Genomic DNA, 13,782 nt, shown 5'->3' with positions numbered 1-13,782 from the left:
ATAAACCGCAATCGCGATAGGCTACAATCAGACCTTTATCGAAGTCGGAAACGTGATGGTACGCATTTCTCCTCCTTACACGAGGCATCACAACAACGTTTCACCAGGAAACGCCGGTCAACTGCTGTTTGTGTATGAGAAATCGGTTGGAAACTTTGCTCATGTCAGCACGTTGTAGGTGTCGCCACCGGCGCCAATCTTGTGTGAATGCTCTGAAAAGCTAATCATTTGCATACAAATCTTCTTCCTGTTGGTTAAATTTCGCGTCTGTAGCACGTCATCTTCGTGGTATAGCTATTTTAATGGCCAGTAGTGTAAAAGGAAGCAGCAAGGCAAGTTCCATGTTTTCGCGTTAATAATATTTAAAGTTACAGCTACAAACAGTTCATATTTTCTTGTTCTTGTAAGCATTCAATGCAAGAATACGACACTAAAATATGCGCACAGGACTGTGGCATTCCGAACAGTGAACGAGAAGCAGACCCTTGGCTGGCCATGGCTGGAGACTGGGCTGGCGGCAGACATCACAACGCATCTTGTGGGGCTGTTATGATGTGGCATGACCTCGCCTGATGGGCGAGCTGCAGCGCACGCAGGTAATGGTGTGACATCACCACATGACTATCCGCCTCATAAGCGACCAGCTGATGTGATGTCACCACACGGCCAAGTGAGCAGTTGCCAGCTGTAGGCGACCCATCGCCCGTCTCTCTCCCCTGAGGCGCTAGGGCAGGCAGCCGGCGGATGTGACTACATTGAGGTGGCTCACAGGCGATAGAGGCATGCACACAAAGCCACGCTCATCCCTTTCACTCATGCCAATGAAGAGAGAAAGCAATTTCAGGCGCTCAAGAGTGTCAGCAGGGGAACCTCACCTGCAGCCAGCATCTAACGGAGTCATGCGACCACTGCTGTGTGACACAAGAGTATCGAGAGAGCTGACCTGAAGGCACTGAAGGCAACGCTGCTGCCTAAAAAAAAAAAAAAAAAAAAAAAAAAAAAAGGGCAGACTAAAGAGCACCAAACCAAGAGACTGACATGTGCAGACACTCGCCACAACACAGACAACTGCTGCTGGAGGACCGTCTTCACTAAGAGTGACTGTTTGCCAACTGCTGCCCCATCTCTAGACTGTCAATAGTCCAGATGCCTACCTGTTGCTGCCGCAGACAGGAGACTGGTCTTGCCAAAGTCACTCCTGCCACTACTGATGACGTTAAGTACAGAGGCAACCCTTCTCTTAGCACCCACTAGCCCCTACAGCTGCCATGTCCAACATATGACTAATGTTGTTGTTGTTGTGGTCCTCAATCCTGAGACTGGTTTGATGCAGCTCTCCATGCTACTCTATCCTGTGCAAGCTTCTTCATCTCCCAGTACCTACTGCAACCTACATCCTTCTGAATCTGCTTAGTGTATTGATCTCTTGGTCTCCATCTACGATTTTTACCCTCCACGCTGCCCTCCAATGCTAAATTTGTGATCCCTTGATGCCTCAAAACATGTCCTACCAACCGATCCCTTCTTCTAGTCAAGTTGTGCCACAAACTTCTCTTCTCCCCAATCCTATTCAGTACCTCCTCATTAGTTACGTGATCTACCCACCTTATCTTCAGCATTCTTCTGTAGCACCACATTTCGAAAGCTTCTATTCTCTTCTTGTCCAAACTGGTTATCGTCCATGTTTCACATCCATACATGGCTACACTCCATACAAATACTTTCAGAAACGACTTCCTGACACTTAAATCTATACTCGATGTTAACAAATTTCTCTTCTTCAGAAACGATTTCCTTGCCATTGCCAGTCTACATTTTATATCCTCTCTACTTCGACCATCATCAGTTATTTTGCTCCCTAAATAGCAAAACTCCTTTACTACTTTAAGTGTCTCATTTTCTAATCTAATCCCCTCAGCATCATCCGATTTAATTTGACTACATTCCATTATCCTCGTTTTGCTTTTGTTGATGTTCATCTTATATCCTCCTTTCAAGACACTGTCCATTCCGTTCAACTGCTCTTCCAAGTCTTTTGCCTTTTGACTAATGTGAAGTTAATTTCTGGACACCCTAAAGACCCTTGAGAAGGGAGCAGTAAGAGACTTAATATATTTTGTGTTTTTTTTCTAAAATTCTTAATTTTTCGTGCCATGCTGTATTTATTTCTTTAGGTTAAAATGTAATTTTTCACTTTTCTGTCTTACTATGTTTTGTCGTGAGGGACACTATTTTCAGATATGTACTTACCTCAGTGCTTACCTCAGTAAGATTACACACATCAAGCACACTAATATTCAAACAAATTTTTGAAACCTACTCACATATTTATTTTGGTCTTCGCCATTTGCGTAAAGTCTCACCATGTTTCATGTGTCATTTAAATATTGTTTCCTGTAACACCATCTACACCATTGTATTAAAACAACAGAAAGACACCTTACTATGAAATAAGGTTAACAGATGGCACATGTCACCAGAACACCCACTTGATTTGCCTAGATTTTCTGAATGCTTGGATGGAATTCCGTGTTATTCGTCTCCATAGAGGACTGAATCGCTGTGAATGCTTGAGCAGGGGTTACAAGTCTCTGAGGCAGAGAATGACCAATGCTCAACGAAAATGTATTGTGGTTAGGGAAACAAATCTTCTCTGACCTCAGGTTCGGTGTGAATGGGTTAATCAAATGTCTGCATGACCTTTTAACAATTCAAATGTTGTATTCAGAGTCAGGGGTGTATGTCAAAGACCTGAGGATCCACAGGAAAAATTTGAGTAGCTTCCACCTCACTGTATGCTTTGCGTATCAACTAACTTCCCTTATCTGATTTGTGTTTGTCATTTTGTAGAAGATTTATCACCTAGTTGTAGTTACAGAAGGTTTTCTAAAACTAGTCATTATTTTGTAAACTTAAATACGCCTCTGGTCTCAGTCATACTCCATCTGCTATTCACATTTTTTTTGTTTTGTTGTGGTATTTGAGTAGCTTCACTCAGACATATATTTATGACTAAAGCAAGTGACAGCTTGCAGATTTAAGAGAAAATAATCACAAACTTGCTACAAGAGAGAAAGACATGAAAGTAGTTAGAATAAATAATGAAAGATACCTCATCTTACAAGAAATTTACCACATATACTAAAAAAGAAGACTGAAAGAAAGATACTATTAAATGACCAAGTGAATATGACTAACTATTCGCTGTTTACCCTGATGGGTCATGCAATAAAGAGTAATTCTAAAAGATGATCGCAAACTCTATTTTTGACCCAATTATATGAATGTGTGTGTGTGGAAAAAGGTACACACACGCACAGAACTTACATTAGCACACATATATTCGGAGGAAAAACAATTGAAAGCAAAACCAGAGAAAGTTGGCAACACTCAGAGGAAGGAATGACATTCTACACACAGACAATGCTAGTTAAAGAGCTATACTTTTAAAACAGTGGCCAAATGAAAATTGCAAACTTTAACCAGTTTGTCACACTGTTTGACTTAAAAATAATGAATTAGAGCCTGACCGTAGGTGCTTTTCCATTTTAATACAAAAACTTCAGTGAAGTGTTTTTATTCTATAACGTATATGTGCAAACGATAACCTATAACTGCAAACGAAAAATCGTGTCATGTTTCAGAACATCCACTGAAGTTGCCTTGTAGCTAAGCCGAAACGTGTCTGGGCGCGCAACATAAATAGCAAAGCTTAATGTGCAGCTTATGAAAGGCATTTATCTTTTGAAGTACCGTAATTTAATATTCACGTAGTCTTCCGAAGGAAAGTGAGGGCGTATAATAGAGAAAGCGGAAAGGCACGTTAAGGCAGCCAGGACTAATAATGTAATTCTTTGCTAATGCAAGTCGTCTGAGAAATTTATTTGCCTACCTTGTTATTATTCTTTATTGATTACCTTATTAACCCTACTATACATACCGCTTTCGACACGAAAAAAATACAAATGAAAAACACGGCCAGAATGTACTTGGGAATCAAACACCTGTTGTTCCTTGCCCAATCAAGATGCCTTGGTCGCTACATCAGCGGCGCTTTCATTGAACGAAGTTTACTGATGGGTGCGTATGTGACAGTCGTAACAGGATCTTTCCTCGATTTTTAGGAAACTATGCGATTTTAGACGCTAGATATGATGACGGAAAAGTCCGGTTTTCTGTTATCTATCGAGCTCGTCAATTTTGAGTCGATTACGCGCAATGAAAGTTAGGGGTTGATTTTTCAAAAACGGAGGGGTGGAGTATTGAGCCAAATAATCTTTAGTCTTTAATTATAGGTTTCAGGTTGTACACAAGCGACCTGACAAGTATGAGACGAATCGGAAGCCCCTGTCTAACAAGGGGAGGCCGCCAATTGTGAAATTCAGATTCGATTCATACTGCGCATAATAATAGCTCATGGCCAGAGGTGTAATGTGGCAAAGCACCAAGATGCACTTCTCAGCCGTTGTCGAGAAAATCGACAGTTAAAAGAAACCGTTGTGGTGAAATGCTCTCTACGACTAATAATGTTCAACAGCGTCGTGGCGCAGCGGTAAGCGCTCGGGTTCAAAATCCGAAGGTCGCCGGACCGAATCTCGCGCCCCACAACCTTTTTTTTGGTATTTGTTTTTTGTAATTCAAATTATATATATATATATATATATATATATATATATATATAATTCCCGGCAATCAGTTGCAACAATTATGCATATAATAAGTTGTTGAAAGTCGTTTCTCGTGGAAAAGCTGGCGACTTCGAACATCATTACGTTTTCCGCAAACAAAGTTGTATTTCACAAATGTTATTAATTGTCTTCATAATGTTAACCACGTATAGTTAACGGAAGACGTAGAAACGATATTCCGAAACGAATACATATAGCGTAAGTCAAACGTTCGAATTAGAACAGAGACCCCACGAACACAAATTTGCTGTGGGAGGTATGAAATATAAACTCCGTTACTCGCTCACACTTGAAGGACAGATGTTGAATGGGCCGAAACGAGCAGCCGCATAACAGCGTAGTTGCCTGCTAACTTCGAAAGAAAGTAGATGCGGTCCCTAGCGCAACTTCGAACATCGTCCAAAATCAGTGCGGACGGGAGAGCTTTGGTACACCCTGTTAAACAAACTGAAAAATGGAGGCGGTACAATTGGAGAGCGATCCGCCTTCACCAACATGCATAAGCAATTCATTAATAGTTTATATATATATATTTGAATTACAAAAAACTAATAAAAAAATTGCATGGCGCGAGATTTGATCCGGTGACCTCCGGATTACGAACCCCAGCTCTTACCGCTGCGCCACGACGCTGTAGAACATTATTAATCGTAGAGAGTATTTCACGGCAACGGTTTCTTTTAACTGTCGATTTTCTCGACAACGGCTGAGAAGTGCATCTTGGTGCTTTGCCACATTACACCTCTGGCCATGAGCTTTTATTATGCGCAGTATGAATCGAATCTGAATTTCACAATTGGCGGCCTCCTCTTGTAAGACCGTCCCTAACGTGAAACACTATAATTTTTCACTCACTCCACAGGCGTACAGAATGGGACATAAAACACATACTTACATACAAAGTACTTTCCGGCATGTACTGCGCAGCGGTTTTCTTGCTGCATGTATGAACTCTCGCGAAGCAACACGTCACGTGCCAGAGTGTCATTTGTTTTGTCGATTCTGAGACGCTTAAGCAAGTCGCCAGAGGAACCGGATTTCGCCAGGCGCCGCGCTTTGCGGCTGACTTCGGCCCAAAATAGAGCGGATACGTTTCTGCAGAAGGACCGCGAAGTAGTCAGCTTCTCGGAATGCGAGAGCGCTGTTTGTGGGGAACCTCTGAGAGCGGTGAGTGGGCCAAGACGCTGCACAATGGGCTCAGACAAAGGAAATAATTCGCCTCGATAGTTAAATACTACACGCTCGGTAGCAGTGGGAGATGTGGTGAAAAGCGCCGTTTTCCTGTAACAAGATATACCGTTATTACGAGATCTCCACTTTTATTTACTGTATCACACACTCTAAGACAAAACAAAAGGAGTCCCACGTAGGAATTATCTGAATGGGATGGATATCGGTACGTGTGATGTACATGTACAACCAAACAAATTATAATATTATCAGAAAATTTACGATCTATTCAAGAGTAAGGGCTTCAGAAACTTTGCGTATCAGTAACGCCTTAATGCACCTCTGGCCCTTATGCAAGCAACTATTCTACATCTACATCTACATGGGTACTCTGCAAATCACATTTAAGTGCCTGGCAAAGGGTTCATCGAAACACCTTCACAATTCTCTGTTATTCCAATCTCGTATAGCGCGCGGAAAGAATGAACACCTATATCTTTCCGTGCGAGCTCTGATTTCCCTTATTTTATCGTGGTGATCGTTTCTCCCTATGTAGGTCAGTGTCAACAAAATATTTTCGCATTCGGAGGAGAAAGACGGTGATTGAAATTTCGCGAGAAGGTTCCGTCGCAACGAAAAACGCCTTTCTTTTAATGATGTCCTGCCCAAATCCTGTATCATTTCTGTGACGCTCTCTCCCATATTTCGCGATAATACAAAACGTGCTGCCTTTCTTTGAAATTTTTCGATGTACTCCGTCAGTCCTACCTGGTAAGGATCCCACACCGCGCAGCAATATTCTAAAATGCTGGCATTGATTCATAGAGCTGTTGAATGTCTTCCTGAGGAATATGGTGCCAAATCTGTGCAATTCGAGAATTAGGTCGTCAAAATCCCGAGGTGGTTTGAGGGCCCTGCCCATAATTCTCCAAACTCCAAACATTGGGTTAAGGCCCGGCGACTTTGCTGGCCAAGGTAGGGTTCGGCAAGTATGAAGAAAAGGAGTAGAAACCCTCACCATATGCGGGCTGCCGTTATTTTGCTGAAGTGTAAGCCCAGGATGGCTTGCCACAATGAGCAAACAAACGAGGCGTAGAATGCCTTTGATGTACCGCTGTGCTGTAGAGGTGCAGCGGATGGCAACCAAATGGGTCCTGCCAAGGACAGAAATGGCATCCCAGACCATCATTTCTGGTTGTCGAGCCTCTGGGGCGTCTCTAGACATGTCTTCTGTAGTCACTCGGGCTCAGTTCGAAGCGGCACTCATCACTGAAAACAGTTCTACTCCAGTCCATGAGATTTCAGGCCGAAGATGTGTGCGGAGATACCTGTTGGGTGTCGCCCGCCATACGGCAAAGAGAACGAGTAGTGATGGTCCTGTGTCCCATTTCTTCTCAAAGCAGAACTCCTTCCTTCGTGGCAAGCCATCCTGATTTCAGTAAAATAATCTAAAATAATCCCTACCCGCACACGGCCAGGGGTTTCTATATTTGTCTTCGGCTTGGCAAACACGACCTTGGCCAGCATAGTTGCCTATCCCCAGTTCAGAACATTTGCTGCATTACGGGTAGTAGCTTCCAACCATTTCGGGATTTTGAAGATATAACGCTCGCATTGGACACAATCTGGCACGATATCCCTCACGAGGACATCCAACTACTCTGTCAGTCAATGTCAAGCAGAATAATTTCTTCCATGGGAGCCAGAGGAGGAACAGCACGTTATTCACTTGCTCAACTTGTGAACCTCTTTTCCTTGAATAAATCATCGAATTTTTCTGAAACTTTAATGATTTTTTTGTCTGTGCATCACACTTACAGATTTCTGTCAAGTCTGGATAACTCCTTTGTGGTCTGTAGTTGGAAGTCTTTGCCTCGAGATAAGCTTTATACGCAGATGGAGAATGGAAAAAGTAGAAGACATACAGTACATATAGAGAGAACAGAAGCTCTTTCGTTGTGGTGCTGCAGAAGAATATTGTAGGTGCCGGCCGCTGTGGCCGAGCGGTTCTAGGCGCTTCAGTCTGGAACCGCGCAACCGCAACGGTCGCAGGTTCGAATCCTGCCTCGGGCATGGATGTGTGTGATGTCATTAGGTTAGTTAGGTTTAAGTAGTTCTGTTCTAGGGGACTGATGACCTCAGATGTTAAGTCCCATAGTACTCAGAGCCATTTGAACCATTTTTGAATATTTTAGGTTAGATGGGTAGATCAGATAACTAGTGAAGAGATATTTCATCGAACTGGGGAGAAAAGAAAATTAAGGCAAAACTTGAATACAAGTAGAATTCGGATGACAGGGCTCAATCTGAGTCATCGTTTATTGTTAATTTGGTAACGGTGAGATATACAGGGTATTACAAAAAGGTACGGCCAAACTTTCAGGAAACATTCCTCACACACAAAGAAAGAAAATATCTTATGTGGACATGTGTCCGGAAACGCTTACTTTCCATGTTGGAACTCATTTTATTACTTCTCTTCAAATCACATTAATCATGGAATGGAAACACACACCAACAGAACGTACCAGCGTGGCTTCAAACACAGGAAATGTTCAAAATGTCCTCCGTTAGCGAGGATACATACATCCCTCCTCCGTCGCATAGAATCCATGATGCGCTGATGCAGCTCTGGAGAATGGCGTATTGTCTCACAGCCGTCCACAATACGAGCACGAATAGTCTTTACATTTGGTAACGGGGTTGCGTAGACAAGAGCTTTCAAATGCCCCCATAAATGAAAGTCAAGAGGGTTGAGGTCAGGAGAGCGTAGAGGCCATGGAATTGGTCCGCCTCTACCAATCCATCGGTCACGGAGTCTGTTGTTGAGATGCGTACGAACACTTCGACTGAAATGTGCAGGAGCTTCAACGTGCGTGAACCACATGTTGTGTCGTACTTGTAAAGGCACATGTTCTAGCAGCACAGGTAGAGTATCCCGTAGGTGGGAGAACATAGGGCCCGATCAAGACATCACCAACAATGCCTGCCCAAACGTTCACAGAAAATCTTTGTTGATGACGTGATTGCACAATTGCGTGCGGATTCTCGTCAGCCCACACATGTTGATTGTGAAAATTTACAATTTGATCACCTTGGAATGAAGCCTCATCCGTAAAGAGAACATTTGCACTGAAATGAGGATTGACACATCGTTGGATGAACCATTCGCAGAAGTGTACCCGTGGAGGCCAATCAGCTGCTGATAGTGCCTGCATACGCTATACATGGTACGGAAACAACTGATTCTCCCGTAGCACTCTCCATACAGTGACGTGGTCAACGTTACCTTGTACAGCAGCAACTTCTCTGACGCTGACATTAGGGTTATCGTCAACTGCACGAAGAATTGCCTCGTCCATTGCAGGTGTACTCGTCGTTCTAGGTCTTCCCCAGTCGCGAGTCATAGGCTGGAATGTTCCGTGCTTTCTAAGACGCCGATCAATTGCTTCGAACGTCTTCCTGTCGGGACACCTTCGTTCTGGAAATCTGTCTCGATACAAACGTACCGCGCCACGGCTATTGCCCCGTGCTAATCCATACCTAAAATGGGCATCTGCCAACTCCGCATTTGTAAACATTGCACTGACTGCAAAACCACGTTCGTGATGAGCACTAACCTGTTGAAGCTACGTACCGATGTGCTTGATGCTAGTACTGTAGAGCAATGAGTCGCATGTCAACACAAGCACCAAAGTCAACATTACCTTCCTTCAATTGGGCCAACTGCTGGTGAATCGAGGAAGTACAGTACATACTGACGAAACTAAAATGAACTCTAACATGGAAATTAAGCGTTTCCGGACACATGTCCACCTAACATCTTTTCTTTATTTGTGTGTGAGGAATGTTTCCTGAAAGTTTGGCCGTACCTCTTTGTAACACCCTGTATACCGTGGAGAGCTACATCAAACCAGTCTTTCGACTAAAGATCACAACAACAACACATCATGTTTGCTCATATATTGCAGTTTACCAGTATGGTAACACCCATTCCATAGTGAACAGTCATGCAAAATTCGAGTCTCTCGTTTCCATTCGCAGTTTCAGCATATTGAGTCTAATTTACTTATCCGTTTGCATGGTATTGAAAATTACAGCGCAACGATAACTGGAATCATAATTCAAAAGAACGTTTACTAATACATAAACGGTTAATGTGGTCTCGTTATTGAGAATAACAGTAAAATCTAGACACGAATTTTATTACGGTAGGATACATGTGCTATATCGTGAGGCAAACACAAACCATTGTTTTTCTACACTACTGGCCATTAAAATTGCTACACCACGAAGATGACGTGCTACAGACGCGAAATTTAACCGACAGGAAGAAGATGCTGTGATATGCAAAAGATTAGCTTTTCAGAGCATTCAGACAAGGTTGGCGCCGGTGGCGACACCTACAACGTGCTGACATGAGGAAAGTTTCCAACCGATTTCTCATACACAAACAGCAGTTGACCAGCGTTGCCAAGTGAAACGTTGTTGTGATGCCTCGTGTAAGGATGAGAAATGCGTACCATCCCGTTTCCGACTTTGATAATGGTCGGAGTGTAGCCTATCGCGCTTGCAGTTTATCGTATCGAGACATTGCTGCTCGCGTTGGTCGAGATCAAATGACTGTTAGCAGAATATGGAATCGGTGGCTTCAGGAGGGTAATACGGAACGCCATGTTGGATCCCAACTGTCTCGTATCAGTAACAGTCGAGATGACAGGCAACTTATCCGCATGACTGTAACGGATCGTGCAGCCACGTCTCGATCCCTGAGTCAACAGATACGGACGTTTGCAAGACAACAACCATCTGCACGAACAGTTCGAAGACGTTTGCAGCGGAATGAACTATCAGCTCGGAGACCATGGCTGCGGTTACCCTTGACGCTGCATCACAGACAGAGTGCCTGCGACGGTGTACTCAACGACGAACCTGGGTGCACGAATGGCAAAACGTCATTTTTTCGGATGAATGCAGTTTCTGTTTACAGCATCATCATGGTCGCATCCGTGTTTGGCGACATCGCGGTGAACGCACGTTGGAAGCGTGTATTTGTCATCGCCATACTGGCGTATCACCCGGTGTGATGCTATGGGGTGCCATTGGTTACACGTCTCGGTCACCTCTTGTTAGCATTGACGGCACTTTGAATAAAGGACGTTAAATTTCAGATGCGTTACGACCCGTGGCTCTACCCTTCATTCGATCCCTGCGAAACCCTACATTTCATCAGCATAATGGACGACCGCATGTTGCAGGTCCTGTACGGGCCTTTCTGGATACAGAATATTTTCGACTGCTTCCCTGGCCAGCACATTCTCCAGATCTCTCACCAATCGAAAACGTCTGGTCAATGGTGGCAGAGCAACTGTCTCGTCACAATACGCCAGTCACTACTGTTGATGAACTGTGTTATCGTGTTGAAGCTGCATGGGCAGCTGTACCTGTACACGCCATTCAAGCTCTGTTTGAGTCAATGCTCAGGCGTATCAAGGCCGTTATTGCGGCCAGAGGTGGTTGTTCTGGGTACTGACTTCTCAGGATCTATGCACCCAAATCGGGTGAAAATGTAATGACATGTAAGTTCTATCATTATATATTTGTCCACTGAATACCAGTTTATCATCTGCATTTCTTCTTGGTGTAGTAATTTTAATGGCCAGTAGCGTATTAACAAAATGTGCGTTCTGGTCCACGTTAATGCACACCCCATGAAAGACGATGAAACGCCGCAACGCCTGGAACAGTTTCAACAAAACTTACGTGACTTACTATCAAGGAAAATAACATACCCATAGTCCGATTAAAATTACCTGACAGTTTACGTCTGTCACCTGCCGCTGCAGTGTTGCCACATCGGCCGCCGGTTACCGCTCCTTTATAGGCGACACAAAAGCAACAGCGGATCGCTTCACAAGTGCTGTTATTGTATATCTCGGAGCAATGATATGAGTGGCTGCCGCGAGCTACGAATGGAAATGCGATACACTCTGTCGACAGTAATGTTATGTGAGCAATGCCTGAACTGCGGCTGGCGACGCGTTTTGTAGCCCTGAACTAAAACTCCTGTCCTAACGTAACTACAACCTCGGAATGTGCAATATATTTGAGAAAACGGCGGTCATGTATCTTCGGCAGAACTAAAAATCACCATTCCTTTATTCACGGCGATTAAAACTAACCTCTACGAGCAACGTCAGACAGAAATATTTCAGTTTCAGTGGTAAAAGTAAACTGTAATTTCTCGCAATCCTTGGCTACCTGGAACTAGCTGCCGCGTTCCGAACCGATAAGCAATCCTGGTTGGCGCATGGCTGCAGATTATAGGCGGTATGGGCAGATAGGGAAAGAAAAAAAAAACGACAGGAAGAAGAATAAGGACAAATAAAAAGGTCAATATGATGATGGAAATGATGCGGCAATGTATTGGAAATAAAAGAATTACATTTAAACTAGTTAACTGTGTAAATATAATGATCAGAGTCACGAGTTTCCAACCTATGATCTATACGCCAGGTCTATATACGCTAACCACTGCTGTATACCTGTACGGCAGACGAGTATATTGGTTCAAATGGCTCTGACAAGGGAACCTCCCCATCGCACCCCCCTCAGATTTAGTTATAAGTTGGCACAGTGGATAGGCCTTGAAAAACTGAACACAGATCAATCGAGAAAACAGGAAGAAGTTGTGTGGAACTATGAAAAAAATTAGTAAAATACACAAACAGAGTAGTCCATGTGGAAGATAAGCAACATCAAGGTGAGTGTTAGTTCTACAGCGCCGTGGTCCCGTGGTTAGCGTGAGTAACTTCGGAACGAGAGGTCCTTGGTTCAAGTCTTCCCTCCACTGAAAATTTTACTTTCTTTATTTTCGCAAAGTTATGATTCGTCCGTTCGTTCATTGACGTCTCTGTTCACTGTAATAAGTTTAGTGTCTGTTTTGCGACCGCAGCGCAAAACCGTGCGATTAGTAGACGAAAAGACGTGCCTCTCCAATGGGAACAGAAAAAATTTGTCGCAAGCTCATAGGTCAACCGATTCCTCCACAGGAAAACACGTCTGATATATTCTATAAGACACTGGTGACGGCATGTGCGTCACATGACAGGAATACGTTGTCGACCCACCTAACTTGTACACTTAGCGAATGGGTAAAAAGATTCTTCTATCTTGCCCGATTTAGGTTTTCTTGTGGATGTGATAATCACTCCCAAAAAAGTGATGAAAACATAAGTGTTTGTCACATAAACCGAAAATAAAAAAAATTAAACTTTTCACTCGATGGAAGACTTGAACCTGGGACCTCTCGTTCCGTAGCTGCTCTCGCTAACCACGGGACCACGGCGCTCCTTGCCTCGCGTTCGCCTTGATGTTCCATATCTTTGTATGGACTACTCAGTTTGTATATTTTACTAATTTTTTTCATAGTTCCACACAACTTCTTCCTGTTTTCTCGATTGATCTGTGTTCAGTTTTTCAAGGCCTATCCACTGTGCCAACTTATAACTAAATCTGAGGGAGGTTCCCTTGTGAGCGCTATGGGACCTAACTGCTGAGGTCATCAGTCCCCTAGAACTTAGAACTACTTAAACCTAAGCAACCTAAGGACATCACACACATCCATGCCCAAAGCAGGATTCGAACCTGCGACCACAGCGGTCGCGCGGTTCCAGACTGTAGCGCCTAGAATCGCTCGGCCACTCCGACCGGCCGAGTATATTGTCTTTATGACTTCTGTCACCCACGTGCAACACAGATTATTGTAGCCTTCAAGAATTAGGTATCACGCACCGTCGTGTGAAGCTTATCTAATGTAAGCAGATCTCTGTCAGTAAAATAACTATGTATGTGACGCTGAATAGCGTCTTGTAGTAGTGTTTGCTTAGTGCTGTACATGGAATTTGTGTTTCGTTAGCATCGT

The sequence above is a fragment of the Schistocerca nitens genome, chromosome 4 (genome assembly GCF_023898315.1).
Source record: "Schistocerca nitens isolate TAMUIC-IGC-003100 chromosome 4, iqSchNite1.1, whole genome shotgun sequence".
NCBI classification, from domain to species: domain Eukaryota; kingdom Metazoa; phylum Arthropoda; class Insecta; order Orthoptera; family Acrididae; genus Schistocerca; species Schistocerca nitens.
The sequence above is the reverse complement of the archived record's forward strand: the minus strand, read 5'-3'. Positions refer to the sequence as shown.